General features: G+C 46.5%; 1 non-coding gene across 1 annotated transcript; it reads right to left on the minus strand.

Annotated features, from left to right (window-relative positions):
• Window positions 1-11093: 11093 nt before the first annotated feature.
• On the minus strand, window positions 11094-11284 carry LOC118076612 (U2 spliceosomal RNA). The gene has a single exon (XR_004691520.1). It is a non-coding gene; the product is annotated as a U2 spliceosomal RNA (small nuclear RNA).
• Between the last annotated feature and the right edge of the window lie 4614 nt (window positions 11285-15898).

The raw sequence follows: 15898 nt of genomic DNA on the forward strand, positions 1-15898 counted from the left end.
CAGCTGTATCCTTGCCTGAGCACAACAGCCCTTTTTAAGTTCCCCTCGACTCACCCCCAAAATAGGGAGGGGCTAGAAAAGGTGCCCTAAACATAGTATGCCTCCCTTTTCCCCTGCCCAGTAGGGTCACCACCTAGCGGTCGTAAAAGACACTTGAACTTTGGAATGTGAGATATACCGACTTTGTTGGATAACACAGATAATGAGCGTCCTGAGCGCAAAATTGCCATCATTGTAAGGGACCTGCGTCGTTTTAATATTGATATTGCAGCCCTTCAAGAGACTCAAAGAGCAGGCAAGGGACAACTGAAGGAAGAAAAAGGAGACTACACATTCTCCTGGAAAGGTCTATCTGAAGAATAACATCAAATACATGGGGTAAGCTTCACTATAAAAAACAATCTTGTGAAGCTCCTGTCAGAAGTCCCTATTGGCATTAATGAGCGACTCTCAGCCCTTCAAATAAGTAACCCATTCGGGTACTTCCGGGTTCATGCGGTGCGCAACCCGAAAAGACGCAACCTGAAGCGTCTGTAACCCAAGGTATGACTGTATTTATTATTTATACCAGCCACTCTGGGCGGCTTCCAACAAAATATTAAAATACAGTAGTCCATCAAGCATTAAAAGCTTCCCTAAACAGGGCTGCCTTCAGATGTCTTCTAAAAGTCTGGTAGTTGTTGTTCTCTTTGACATCTGATGGGAGGGCGTTCCACAGGGCAGGCACCACTGCCAAGAAGGCCCTCTGCCTGGTTCCCTGTAACTTGGTTTCTCGCAGGGAGGGAACCACCAGAAGGCCCTTGGTGCTGGATCTCAGGCAGAATGATGGGGGTGGAGACGCTCCTTCTGGTATACTGGACCGAGGCCATTTAGGCCTTTAAAGGTCAGCACCAACACTTTGAATTTTGCTCAGAAACGTACTGGGAGCCAATGTAGATCTTTAAAGACTGGTGTTATGTGGTCTCGGTGGCCGCTCCCAGTCACCAGTCTAGCTGCCACATCCTGGATTAGTTAAAGTTTCCGGGTCACCTTCAAAGGTAGCCCCACGTAGAGTGCATTGCAGTAGTCCAAGCAAGACAATCTGCGGGGAGGGAGGGTCTCAGCCTGCGTACCAGATGGAGCTAATAAACAGCTGCCCTGGACACAGAATTGACCTGCGCCTCCATAGACAGCTGCGAGTTCAACATGACCCCCAGGCTGCGCACCTGGTCCTTCAGGGGCACAGTTACCCCATTCAGGACCAGGGAGTCCTCCACACCTGCCCACCTCCTGTCCCACCGAAAACAGTATTTCTGTCTTGTCAGAATTCAACCTCAATAGAAGCTATTGCACTGCACTGGAAAGAACATTACCAACATCTCCTTAACTGCAACTCCCCCATAGTTACTGAGGTCCTCTCACAAATTCCACAAAAACAAGTTAGAGATGAGCTTGCAGTATCTCTAGATATGGGAGAGTTGTCTACAGCTATTAATCAAACGAAAAACAACAAAGCCAGCAGACCTGATGGGATACCTGCCGAAGTCTTCAAAGTGGGTGGAATTGAACTTACACAACAACTTCACAAGCTCATCAAAAAATCTGAGAGAGAGAAGAGATCCCAGCAAACTTTAGGGATGCCAAAATTATTAATTTTTTTTTAAAAAAGGTGACAGAACTGATTGCGGAAACTATCAAGGCACCTCTCTATTAGCTGCTGCAGGCAAAATTATTGCAAGGATCTTAGCAAACTGTCTCTTAACAATATCCAAGGTGTCCCTTCCTGAATCCCAAAATGGTTTTCAGCCTTCTAGGGAGACAGTGGACATGATTTCCCCTGCTCAACAGCAGTGCAGAGAAAAATGCAGAGAGCAAGACCAACCCCTGTTTATGGCATTTATTGACCTGACTAAGGCTTTCGACACTGTAAATCATAATGCCCTATGGACTGTCCTTCTGAAAATTGACTGCCCAGATAAATTTGTGAACATCATTTGGCTCCTCCATGATAATATGACAGCAACAATCGCAGATAACAATGGCTCTCAAAGTGAACCATTCACAGCGGGATCAGGTGTTAAACAGGGTTGTGTTATTGCCCCAATTCTATTCATTATTTTCATTGCCATGATCCTACACTTTGTCGAAGGGAAACTCCCCACAATCAGCTACGAGTGATCGCCAAGAAGAAGAAGAAGAAGAAGAAGAAGAGGAAGAATGCTGAGAGTTAGATTAAGGTTGGTGTTAAGTTAGGGCTGGGGCTAAGTTTAGGGTAAAGGTTAGGGTTAGAGCAGTGGCGGAGCATGCGCTGCCCAATGCGGGCGCGTTCCCGAGGGGCACGGGCGCGAGTTCCCGAGCGGCGCTGAAGGTGCCGTCCCAGCCGCGGGATAGCCGCGCGCGTACCCACCGATCCCGCTTCCTTCCTCTCCCCGCTCGCCTGCCTCCTTCCCGTCATCTCCCCTGCCTGCCTGCCTGCCTGCCTGCCTGCCTGCCTGCCTGCCTGCCTGCCTGCTCCAGCCGGGAGCACGGGGCAACTGCGCACCGCCCGTGACTCCCTCGCTTACCGCCAGTCGCCAGGAGAAGCGGGGAGCTGATGCGCTGCGCTCCCGGCTGGAGGAGGACGGGAAGGAGGCAGGCGAGCGAGGCGAGAGGAAGGAAGGAACCGAACCGGCAAAGCAGCGCAGCAGCTCCCCCCTTCCCCCGACGGCTCGCGGTAGGCGTGGGAGTCCGAGTCGCGGGTGGGCGGCGCACCGAATGTCACCGCCGCTCAGGGATGACACGCGGAGCGGTGTGGCTCCCACCACCACCTCAGCCGCGCGCGTACCCACCGATCCCGCTTCCTTCCTCTCCCCACTCGCCTGCCTCCTTCCCGTCCTCTCCCCTGCATGCCTGCCTGCCTCCTCCAGCCGGGAGCACGGGGCAACTGCGCACCGCCCGTGCCTCCCTTGCCTACCGCCAACCCTTGCCTACCATTTACAAGAACAGTGAGGTCCGAAAGCAGAAAACTGAAAATGAAAGCCGCGTTTCCGGTGAGTCACACCACACACCGGTGAGTCACACCACTCAATATAAAAGCGTTTACAATGAAAAACCCAAGCATTTCGTCGACGGACGGAGACGCAGACACTTCCACTGTATTGTGCCTCCCTCATTTTGCAGCTGTTCTACTTGTCTCCGATACACCCTCTTTTACCGGCAATGTTGCTTTTTTATGTTGCGCTGCTGTTCTCTATTTTTGTAGTATCCGATGCACCACGGAATGGGATGCCAGCAGAACCTTGCGAGGGGACGTCGGAGTGGGCATTGCTGCTACGAACTTGGGGAGGCAAGGTCTCCTAGCTGGTTGCCAGCATCCTAACCCTCCTCCTCCCGCTAACCCCCAACCTAACCCTCCCCCTAACCGGCAACCTAACCCTCACCCTCACCCCCAACCTAGACCTAGCTATAATCCTAACTTTAAACTTAAACTTTAATCTAACTCTAACTCTAAACCTAACAACTTAAACCTACACGCATTCTCAACATAAGGAAATCCTAATGGCAGACTTCAGTATTTTCTTTGACCACAGAAAAACAGCCCAAAAGGAAGCCAAGAAGATAAGCTCTGCAAGTTTCGGACGCAATTAAACAAAGATGGGAAATTCATCAGTACCCGGTGGCCTAACAGCAAAATATCATAAAAATTAAAAGAGTTTGAAGAAGTTGGAGAAAGCGGAGGCACAAAAGATACCGTATTTCTCTCCTGCAACCACCTCGGAAGACTCATTCAGCCTGCCAGCGCGCGCTCTGGAGCTCAGCTGAAAGCGGAGGCACACAACAAAAATCTTCCTCCTGCAACCACCTCGGAAGCCTCATAATAAATGATAGTCTCGGAAAGACTTTGAGAGACACATCTGAAATTTACAGCACGTACTTTGTTGAAAGACAATTACATGAAAATGATGTACAAATAACTAAGGAAAAGAAAATTTTAAGTAGTAATGATATGTTTCCACTATCGATGGCCCTGTGCCCAACTGAGGAAGTGACTCAAGCTGCTGTTCTCGACTGTTCTTTTGCAATAAATATACTTCTCTGTTAAGCAAACCTTTTTGGCCTGGCTTCTTCTCTGAAATAACCAGACACAAATAAAGAGTGCTGAAAATTATGCCAAGGTATTTCACATCTGGCAACCAATGCACCCTACGGGAAGGAGGGAGGCGAGGCGAGAGGAAGGAACCGAACCGGCAAAGCAGCGCAGCAGCTCCCCCCTTCCCCCGACGGCTCGCGGTAGGCGTGGGAGTCCGAGTCGCGGGTGGGCGGCGCACCGAATGTCACCGCCGCTCGCTCAGGGATGACACCCGGAGCGGTGTGGCTCCCACCACCACCTTCCTCCTCCAGTGGGTTAGAGTTAGATTAAGGTTTATGTTTACGGATAGGGGGTAAGGGTTAGGGTTAGGGTGCTGGCATCCGGGAGGGAGACCTTGCCTCCCCTTGTTCGTAGCAGCTAGGCACCCTCCGACCTCCCATTGCAAGGTTCTGCTGGCATCCCATTATGTGGTGAACCAGATATTACAATAATAGAGAACATCAGAGCAACATAAAATACTAACATTGCAGGGAAAAGAGGATGTATCAGAGACAAGTAAAACAGCTGCTTACCAAAACGACGGAGGCACAATACAGTGGTACTCTCTGCGTCTCCCTCGACGAAATCCTTCGGTTTTCGCTGTAAACTTGGCTTTTATATTTAGTACTGCCTGCGGTGTGACTTTCGTTTCTGAGTTTTCGGTTTTCAAATCAAACGTCACTGTTCTTGTAAATGGTACGTGTGTGGAATAACCCCAAGCGGCAACCGAGGGTCTCTGCTGCGCCGCTTCAGGGAAAAAAATAAAAATCTTTGCACATCTGCTTCTCCCCGCGCAGAATTTGGATAAAGTTTGAGCTGTTGGAGAGCACATGGATGCTGCAAAATGTTCACGGCCCCTTTGGAATGAGCACCGTTTCAAATCCTTCAAAATGCACTCTGGTACCGTTTCTGCTTTTGTTGTCCAGCTAACCAGCCTTTTGATGCACAGTTTATTCTCCAGAATTGTGGGTGCTGCCCACCTTCCCAATTTCTCTCTTTTTTTTAACATGATCTTTATTCAATTTATCAAATAAACGCTGTTGCAAATCAATTCATTTGTTGATGTTTCCAGTTATTAGGTCCAGTCCTGGACCATTAGGTCCAGTCGTGACCGACTCTGGGGTTGCGCGCTCATCTCGCATTATTGGCCGAGAGAGCCGGCGTATAGCTTCCAGGTCATGTGGCCGGCATGACAAAGCCACTTCTGGCGAACCAGAGCAGCACACGGAAACAACGTTTACCTTCCCGCTGTAGTGGTACCTATTTATCTACTTGCACTTTGATGTGCTTTCGAACTGCTAGGTTGGCAGGAGCTGGGACCGAGCAACGGGAGCTCACCCCGTTGCAGGGATTCGAACCGCCGACCTTCTGATCAGCAAACCCTAGGCTCAGTGGTTTAACTCACAGCGCCACCTGGGTCCCTTGTATTACATAATAATAATTATTATTATCCAGTTATTACATAATAATAAATTATTATCCAGTTATTACATAATAATAAATTACACAAAAAGGGAAAAGCAGAAAAAAGAAAAAAGGATAAAAAAGTACACAAAAAACAAAAAGATACCAATTTTCACTTTCATTTCTGATATTGTAATTCTACGACTTCCCTTCTTCTTCTGTTTCCTACAGTCTTCTTTTTCTTTGGCGTTGTTTCTTTCATTTTCCAAATACCATTCACCCCCCCATTTTGTAGATATATTTACTTTAAATATTTACAATATTTTATCGCATACTTTCTTAAAGTCCTTGCAACACTTAGTATTGCTTTAGTCATACTTCCCATATTGTTCTTATTCTCATAATGATCCTTAACAATTCGTGGTGCGGTAGTAATCTATTTTACTTCTAATTGGTCTAGTCACACATTCTATCAATATATTTCATAAATTTACTCCATTCTTTCACATGGGCTTCATTGCCCTGGTATCTGATCTCAGCCGTTAATTTAGCTATTTCCAAATATTCTATCATTTTCTGTTGCCATTCCTCTAGTGATGGAAGTTGCTTTTGTTTCCATAACTTTGCCATAAGGATCCTAGCCCGTCGTTGCATAGAGGAAATTTTTAAAATCATTTTTCTCTATATCTACTCCGACCATCCCCAATAGGAAGGTCTCTGGTGTTTTTTTGAAAGTGTAACGTAGTATTCTTTTCAGCTCATTATATATACTTTCCCAAAAGATTTTTACTTTATCACATTTCCACCACATGTGGATAAAGTCCCCATCTTTTTCACCACATTTCCAACACCTTTTGTCTCCAGTTTTATACATCTTTGCTAACCTGGTCAGGGTGATGTACCACCTATACATCATCTTAAATAAGTTCTCTTTCAGCATTACACATGCTGTAAATTTGATTCCGGTGTTCCATAGTTTATACCATTTTTCAAGTTCAATATTGTGGCCGATGTCAATGGCTCAGTGAATCATCACGGATTTTACTGCTTCATCTTTGGTATTCCATTCCAATAGGAATTCATAGATCTTAGTTATCATTCTTATATTGGATTGAATTACCATTTTTTCCAGTTCTGAGACCCCACTTTGGAATCCTTTAGTTCTGTTCTCTCTCACAAATATATTATACAATTGGTGATATTCCAACCACCCTGCCAGTCTGTCCTTTAATCCCTCATAAGGTTTCAATTTGAAAGTTTTTGTGCTTTTATATTCAATTAGAAGATCCCGATAAGTTAACCACCTCCTGTCAGTATTTATTATTTTGACCGAATAAGCTTCTTGTGTTGACAACCACCAAGGTGTTTTTCGTTCCCACCAATCTTTATACCTTAACCAAACTTCATATAATGGTCTAATGATGGAATGATTTAGAAAATCTCTATGTACCTCCACTTTGTTATACCAGAGGTACGCATGCCACCCGAATCTGTTCTTAAAACCTTCAAGGTCAAGAATGTCTATATTTTCCAGATTCAACCAATCTTTTATCCAGGTTGTCACAGCCGCTTCGTAATACAATTTTATATCCGGGAGGGATAACCCTCCCCTTTCTCTTTTATCGGTAAGAAGCTTATACTTTATCCTAGGCTTCTTGCCCTGCCACACAAATCTGGATATTACCTTCTGCCATTCTTTAAAGATCGATTGGCCTGTGATGATAGATAAAGTTTGGAATAAAAATAACATTTTTGGGAGGAGCAACATTTTAATGGCAGCAATTCTACCCCAGAATGACAAATTCAACCTACTCCATGCTTCCAAGTTCACTTTCATCTCTTTCCAGGTTGGTTTGTAGCTGTCCTTATAAAGGTTGTTATTTATCTGAGACAGCCAAATGCCAAGGTATTTTACTTTATTAACAACCTTAATGCCTGAGTCTCTCTGGAGTAAATTTATTTGGTTGTCATTTAGATTTTTTGTCATCATTTTGGTATTGTCTTTATTTATTTTGAAGCCCGCAAGGGCTCCAAATTCTTCCATTTCCTGTAGTGCTTCTACCAGTGAAGTGCAAGGATCTTGCACTGTCACAACTAGGTCATCGGCAAATGCCTTGACCTTATATTATTTATTTCCATGTTTAATACCTGAGACCTTGTCTGATTCCCTGATTTTACACAACAGCACCTCCAAAGTTGAAATAAATAGGAGGGGGGAAAGGGGACACCCCTGTCTTGTTCCTTTTTGTATTGAAATGGGTTCAGATAATTCATTATTAATAATCAAAAACGCCATTTGTTGATTATATATTGCTTCAATACAGTTCATGTAACTTTGGCCTATACCCCATTGATACAAATTATTTTTCATAAATCTCCACGATATATTATCAAACGCTTTCTCAGCGTCAATAAAAATTAGAGCTGTCTGCTTATTTATTTTGGTATCTATAATTTCTATTAAGTTTAATATACTCCTTATATCAGGGGTGTCAAACTCAAATTCATCGGGGGCCGCATCAGCAGTTTGGTCACCCTCAAAGGGCCGGTTGTATCTGTAGGACTACGTGTCCACTCTTTATTCTCATAAATTATTGTCACTGCATTCAATTATTACTGTTTTTTGTAATAATGTAAGTAATAACTAGCTCTGAAAGCAGAAACATAGTCAGAATAATGGCAAGTAGATATTCAAAGGTACAATTATTGTACAATTTATTGAAAAATGATTTTTGGTAACTGCACTGGGTGGTGGAGGCTCGCTAGGGTTTCATGCAGGACCTTTGCAGAGCTACTAGTACCTGGAGATGCTGGGGTCCTTCTGCATGCAGGACAGATGTTCTGCCAGTGAGCCACCACCCTTCACCAAAGGGACTGGCTGAGGTTGACTCACTGAAGCTGCTCTCCTGGTTCCAGGGTTTAAGGGCCAGAAGTATAAAGCAGCATCCTATGTTTCTGAGGAGAGGGAGAGGGAGGGGAGGGGAGGGGAGGGGAGGGGAGGAAGGAAGGAAGGAAGGAAGGAAGGGGGAGTGGGAGGGAGAGAGGAAGGAAGGAAGGAAAGAGGGGAGAGAAAGAAGAGTAGGAAATAAGGAAGGGAATAAAGAAGGAAAGAAAAAGAAAGAGGGAGAGAAGACGGAAAGGGAGAAAGAAGGAAGGAAGTAGAGGGAAAGAAAGAATAAGAATGAGGGAGAGGAAGAAAGTTGGGAAGGATGGAAGGAAGGAAGGAAGGAAGTAAGGAAGGAATAAAGAAAGAAAAGAGGGAGCAGGAGGGAGAGAGGAAGGAAAGAGGTGAGAGAAAGAAGAGTAGGAAAGAAGGAATAAAGAATGAAAGAAAAAGAAAGAGGGAGAGAAGACAGAGATAAAGAAGGAAGGAAGGAGAGGGAAAGAAAGAATAAGAACGAGAGAGAGGAAGAAAGAAAGGGAGGAGGGGTCGCCGCCTTGATTCAGCGCCAGAAAAGAGCGCGAAGGGACCCAGGGGCAAAAAGCATTTCCCCGGCCCCAGCTTTGTTGGCACGGCGTTTCAGCAGCAAGGTCCCACTGCTGGGTCCTGCTGGCTGGGGCGCTCGGCGGGCCACATGACGAGGTCTGGCGGGCCGGATTTGGCCCCCGGGCCTTGTGTTTGACACCCATGCCTTATATTATTTCTTAATTGGCGTCTTGGCAGGAATCCAGCCTGATCTTGATGTATCTCAGATTCTATGGCCTTTTTAAGTCTTTGTGCCAATATATTCGTAAACAACTTATAAAGGTAAAGGTAAAGGGACCCCTGACCATTAGGTCCAGTCGTGACCGACTCTGGGGTTGCGCGCTCATCTCGCATTATTGGCCGAGGGAGCCGGCGTATAGCTTCCAGGTCATGTGGCCAGCATGACAAAGCTGCTTCTGGCAAACCAGAGCAGCACATGGAAACACCGTTTACCTTCCCGATGTAGCGGTTCCTATTTATCTACTTGCATTTTGACATGCTTTCGAACTGCTAGGTTGGCAGGAGCTGGGACCAAGCAACGGGAGCTCACCCCGTCGCAGGGATTCGAACCGCCGACCTTCTGATCAGCAAGCCCTAGGCTCAGTGGTTTAACCACAGCGCCACCTGGGTCCCAAACAACTTATAGTCTTCATTTAAAAGAGAAATTGGCCTATAGTTTTCACGTTTGTAGTGTCCACCCCCTGTTTGGGGATTAAAGTGATGTGGGCTTCTTCCCAAGATCTTCCCAATTTCTCAGCCATCTACCCGGTTGCTCGACGACCTTTGGTGCACAATCTGCATAAAGCTGCCCATTTACCTGCCGCGCAACTGTGTGCCTGGAAAGACCCCCAAAGTTCTCCTGTCATAGCCTCCTGTTCTTTCAACGTCTGTCTGTGAAAACACAGCTGGGCAAGCCAAACGTGTTTGCAGGAAAAATGTTTCCCATAAAACATTGAAATGCCGCAAAATGAATTTCCGGTATGTAATGCCTGTGGTTGGGGGTTGATCTATTAGGGCAAAGGAGTCAGGGTTTCACTAACCTCAGCCATTCTCTGCCTGCTGTCTTTCTAACAATCAGCTGGTAGTGTAGGACACAGCACCCGCCTCGTCCTCCTGTCACAGAAGGGAGAAGGCGGATGGGAGCAAAACTAGAATTGTTTGGCTCTGCCTGTCACTGGCTCTGGCGCCACCTACTGTTGAAGTCCCTGCCCTCCACCCTACCAGTCCCCGACAAGCACCAACCAACCAACCAACCACTGAGCACAGTCTTGCTTTGTCTCCTTCCTCCAGCAAGTCGATGAGATCAGGCTGAAGATTGTGAACGATATAAAGTGCTGGAGTGGCAGGGTGGGGCTGTCCCCTGAACCTGTCTCGAAAATATGAAGGCTGTGAACTGTATCCAAAGTAGAGCCAGATTTAAATACAGTATATGCACAATAAACCATATTTTTTCTAAATTAGTATTAATTAGTATTTTTATTAAATTAGTATATTTTCTTGTGCTACAAAGTAAACAAATTTTAAAAAGGAAAAGCACATATAGCATCTCCACATCCAATTCATAGAGTCATTTTCACATCATATTCTGTAAAAGGTACTATTGTAATGGACATTGTGCAGCTCGGGAAATAGAGAGGGAGGAAGGGAGAGAGACTGGGATAATGCTATTTTCTTCTCTTGCATTGTGTTTGCGAGAGATTGGAGGTCGCAGAGCTTGCTTCGTAGCAGTGTGGTTTGTCCGTATAGGTGAGCTGGGCTGGGGCTAGGAAGGAGCCTAGTGTCTCCTGTGCCTTGATTCCCCAAAGGAAGCACGACCCTGGGGGAGTGCCTGGAACCTGCCGGAATTTTGCTACCACTCGGCAGAGCTTGAGGGAGACGCACCACCTTTGTAACAATATTGCAGAGAGATTACAGCCACGTTTATCTGCTTTTCGAAGCAACAATATTGCCCCCCAGAGGTTCTCCAATGCCAGGTTGATCCAGGATAGCATATTTTTGCAAGTAAATTCTCTAGCAGAATAGAATGTATTATTGTCTAGTGGAGAGCGCGCTAACAACTGAAAACAAAACTTACACAAAGAGAAAACGTTCCGATTTTTTCAGTCTACTTTTTGCACCAATAATATTCCCCCCAGAGGGAGGTGCACCGTTCCTGGAGGTACTGCAATACCAGGTCGATGCATGGAGTGGACGGAGCAAGCCCCTATTCCATCTCCCAGCTCCAAAAATCCATTTAATATATAGTCCTCAAATAGAGGACATATCAGATATTAAACTGATAAGAACAGATACTACACTTGATCTTAGCCAAAAGGCCGAGAAGCGATACCAACCTGAACAAAAATTGCCTGGGTCTCCTTTTCCAATACCTTTTGAAGTGTTGGTGGGTACTTGGCGCTGCAAAGCTCTCACCACCCCATCAGAATCAGCACCGTTTCCAATTCCACAAAATATACTCGGATAATGTTTCTGCTTCTGTTGTCCAGCTAAGCAGCTCTTGATGGACAGTTTAATCTCAAAAATAGTGGATTTAGACGATCTTGTCAATTTCTCAGCCGTCTGCCTGGTTGCTCTGATGGCCATTGGTGCTAAATCTGCATAAACCCGCCCATTTACCCGTCAGGGCTTCCGTTATTGTTAAGTCTCTGCGCGGCAGCAGAGGTCGCAAATGTTTTCCTTTCCTGTTCACTCCAGAGCATCCTGCAAACACACGTGTGCGAGCCGACCATTCGTGCTGAGTCTGACGTTAACATTAGCGCTCCTTAGCAAAGGGGTGTTTGCAAGAAAAAAAATATTTCCTGTGAAACCCTTAAAGGCTGCAAACGGAATTGCCAGCATATAATGACTGCAGACCGTCTGTCTGTCTGGTTTTTCACAGACCCTTTGAAAGTATTTACCTATAAAGCCAGATCCTTTTAAGATCACCTGAAGATTTACTTGCTTCTGCCCTTTCAGCTTTGAGCACGAAATGTACAGCCATGCCCTGAATTATTATGAAGACAGTTTCATTTTTATTGGTTTTCCTTAATAAATTTGAGGCAACTCTGCCTGCACATTAGCACGTTCATCCCAACCAGCAAATACATTTGAAATAAGAGTCGGAAGGATTTTGCTTCTGGGTGGTGCTAACATAACTTGACAGGTATTTACGGTAATTAGCAGGACCTGAGCAATTGGAAGAGCATTTACGGTACTTCCCGGGACAAGTTTTCCATGCGATCTATAAAGCAACGTTGGTTCATAAGGATTTCCCTTGCTTGATAGCTTTCTGTTCTCTGGAAGCATAATATCTGTGCAGATATTTCTCTCTGGAAATAAGGGCTATCCATGTTAATGGTGAGATAATTTCTATTGCACCAAAAGTCTGGCATCATGTATTACTGATGCCTCTGCTTTCCTTTCCTCCCTGCTTCAAGATTTCACACCCGTTTTCTGTGATGACTTTGTTCCATGCTTGATTTTGCATCTTAATGATTAAAAATAATAACGGGCTATGGTTTATTCAGGATCATCCGGCGGGATCCTAAATCGCATCCGTTCTTGTAAATGTTACGCTTGGAATAACTCCAAGTGGCCACCGGGGGACACTGTTGCCCTGCTTCAGAAAACAATCCTTGCAGATCTCTTCCCTCCTTTCTCTCTGCAGGAACTCAGCGCCCTTCCCTTTGGCCTTGCTGGTGTCCTGGAAAGCTGGAAACTCGCCGGATGATTTGGTTGCAACCTCTTTAGCTCCCCGCCACCCTTCTTCTCTGCTGGGCATCACTGGCTGGTGGCTATACCAGCTGCAGTCGATAGTTGATAGGAAACACTGCTGTCAAAAATGCTGTATTAGTACTGTAGTTCTTGTATTTACATGAAAACCAATAAAATTATTGGGGGGGATGCTGTTTAGAAGAGGAGGCGCTGGTCCTAATTTCTGTGGCTTTGTGTGCCAATTCCCCTGCCTCCCTTAAAAAAACAAAAAAAACCTTAAAATGACCTGTTCCGTAGAATGATGTATAAGTTGTTTTAGAAAATTGTGTGTGTGTGTGTGTGTTTTAATGGTGAAACAAACCCTTTAAAAACAGCAACAGCTGTTTTTCATGTTTTCATTCATCCTTTAAGCTTTCAGCAGTAGATTAATCAACTAAAGATTCAAGCTGATTAATCTAAGGCAGGCATTTCCCATCCCCACCAATAAATGGGGTCGAGGCTTAATTTATTACATTTTAAAATTCTCACTCTTCTTGCAAAGAACTCATGGCAGTGTTCAAGATTCTCCCCTTCTCACCTCCTGCCAGCCTTTATGAAGTAGGCTGTGTAACCTTCCAACCGTTAACTAAAATTATAAACGTTAAATGATTTATTATTATCCTATATAATAAAATGCAAGTGTCTCTGCGTCCAGTCCCTGTGTCCCTGCTACTGCGCATGTGCCCCACGGACACAGGGATTGGACGCAGAGACTGGACGCACACACACACACGCTCTCCCCACCCCCCCACCTACCGTTTCCCTGCGGCCACCAACCGCCGCTCCCGGACGGACTGAGCGTTGGCGGGGGGGGGGAGAGTGTGTGTGTGTGTGTGTCCAGCAAGGTCCTTGATCTGGCGGCCTGCCAGGTCGGCGCTGATCAGCGCTGTGCGAAGCACCGGATCGAGGAGCCGGTCTGCAGAGTCAGCGCCCAGCAACGCCGCACGGAACATCGCCTCCTCAATCCAGCACGGCGTTGCTGGGCGCTGACTGCAGACCGGCTCCTCGATCCGGTGCTCCGCGCAGCGCTCACATATGTTCTAGCACCCGTTTATTTAACGGGCTGAATGACACTAGTTACTTATAATTAAATAACTTTTTATAAAATCAGGCATTGAGCAAGTGGGTAGGGAAACGGTTTTCTCCTTCTTTCATAACACTTGAACACGGAAACATCCAATGAAGCTGAGTGACAAAAAGAAGTCCTTATTCACGCAGCACAGAGCAGAACTATGGAACTCACTGCCTCAGGATGCAGGGACGGTCGTGAGCTCGGATGGTTTTGAATGAGCATTAGACAAGTTCATGGAGAAGGCTATACCGGTGGCTACCGTCCCTGAGGGCTATGCTCTGCCTCCAAGGTCTGAGGCAGCAATACTTCTGCACCCCAGTTTCTGAAAACCACAAGAGGCGAGAATTCCTCTTCCACTCAGGTCTTGCTTGTCATGTATGGTTGTCATATGTACGGCTTGGGTGGCTTAAGGTGGCTCTGGGGATTGTGCAAAAAATAGTTAAGTATTTCAGCAGTTTCCTTTAAAAAAAAAAGTTCAGCAATTTGGAGGGGTCTTCCTGGTTTTTACTTTTTTGGAATATGGCAACCCTACTTGGGTTGGCTGCAGGGAGAACAGGATGCTGCTGGACTAGATGGGCCATGGGCCTGATCCTGCAGGGCTCTTCTAATGGATGGGTTGAGCCAGGCCTTGGCTAGCAAGCAGGATGTCGCAGACGCCTGGTTTCCCAGCTCAGGAGATGCAAGGCTGGCAGCTTCCACCGTCCAAGTCATTAGCAAGCGAAGCCTGTTTGCTTGACGTGTCTTCCTATAAAATGCAGGCAGCCGGTGCTGGAGGGGGGAGCGGGACCCATAAAAAAAAAAAAACACAGGCCGCGTCTGGCCCGCTTTAATTATCCTTGTAAATTAATCCGCCGCTCTCACTCAGTGCATGCAAATGCAATTTAATTATTGGCAGCAGAAGCTCGCTGGGGCGGAGGAAATGCACACAGCTCCCGGCTCACCCTCGCTCCCTGCGAAAGAGAGGCCACGGTGTGGTTGCCGGCTCATCTCCCCAGAGAGCGAGGCTTCCAAGAAATATGGTGCAAACTGATTAGGGAAATCGGCAACAGGCGTCTCTGGGGAATGTGGGAAAGGAAAAGGAGAAGCTGATTTATACTGCACAGATCCGACTCTTAGTGCTGCTGCTGCAGGCAGTGATTAATTAAATGCAATAATGAAATTAAGAGGTGATGTAGCAGCCGCAGGCTTTCGGAGCATCGGCTGGGCTAGGTGACCTCCAGGAAAGCCTGGTTAGGTACAAAGGAAGCTGCCTTATCAGAAGCCATTGGACCATCAAAGCCAGTACTGTCTGCACGGATTGGCAGTAGCTTGTCAGGCCTGGCCCAGCCCTACCTGGAGGTGACGCTGGAGATTTGAACCCGAGGCCCTCCACATGAAGTGCAGCTGCTCTGTCACTGAGTTATGGCCCTTTTTCTAACATTTAAGTGAGGTTCCAGTTCTGATTTTGAGTAGTGATCGGATTTAAACAGGAACAGAAAAAAGGTAAAGGACCCCTGACAGTTAAGTCCAGTCGCAGATGACTCTGGGGTTGTGGCGCTCATCTCGGTTCACAGGCCGAGGGAGCCGGCGTTTGTCCGCAGACAGTTTTTCCAGGTCATGTGGCCAGCATGACTAAGCCGCTTCTGGAGAAACCAGAGCAGCGCACGGAAACGCCGTTTACCTTCCCGCCGGAGTGGTACCTATTTATCTACTTGCATTTTTGATGTGCTTTCAAACTGCTAGGGTAGCAGGAGCTGGGACCGAGCAATGGGAGCTCATCCCGTTGCAGGGAATCGAACCACCAACCTTCTGATCGGCAAGCCCTAGGCTCTGTGGTTTAGACCACAGCGCCTCCCACGTCCCTTAACATAGGATGCTGCTTTATAGTGAATTGGAGACTATTGGCCCACCCAGTATTGGCTACACTGACTGGTAGCAGCACTCCGGGGCTTCAGGCATTGGTATTTCCCTATCCTACCTGGCTGTGGTTATTCAGTAGCAAGAACTGACTATTCTGCCCATGCTCAGGGGTGCATTTCTTGGTCGTTTCTGTGTATCCCCCACGACAAACACACCCCACCTGGTGCCATAGCTGTCAACTTTCGGATTTGAAAATAAGGGATCAGTAGCCTCACCTGTCCCGGGGACAGTCTACGCG

The sequence above is a fragment of the Zootoca vivipara genome, chromosome 17 (genome assembly GCF_963506605.1).
Source record: "Zootoca vivipara chromosome 17, rZooViv1.1, whole genome shotgun sequence".
NCBI lineage: Eukaryota > Metazoa > Chordata > Lepidosauria > Squamata > Lacertidae > Zootoca > Zootoca vivipara.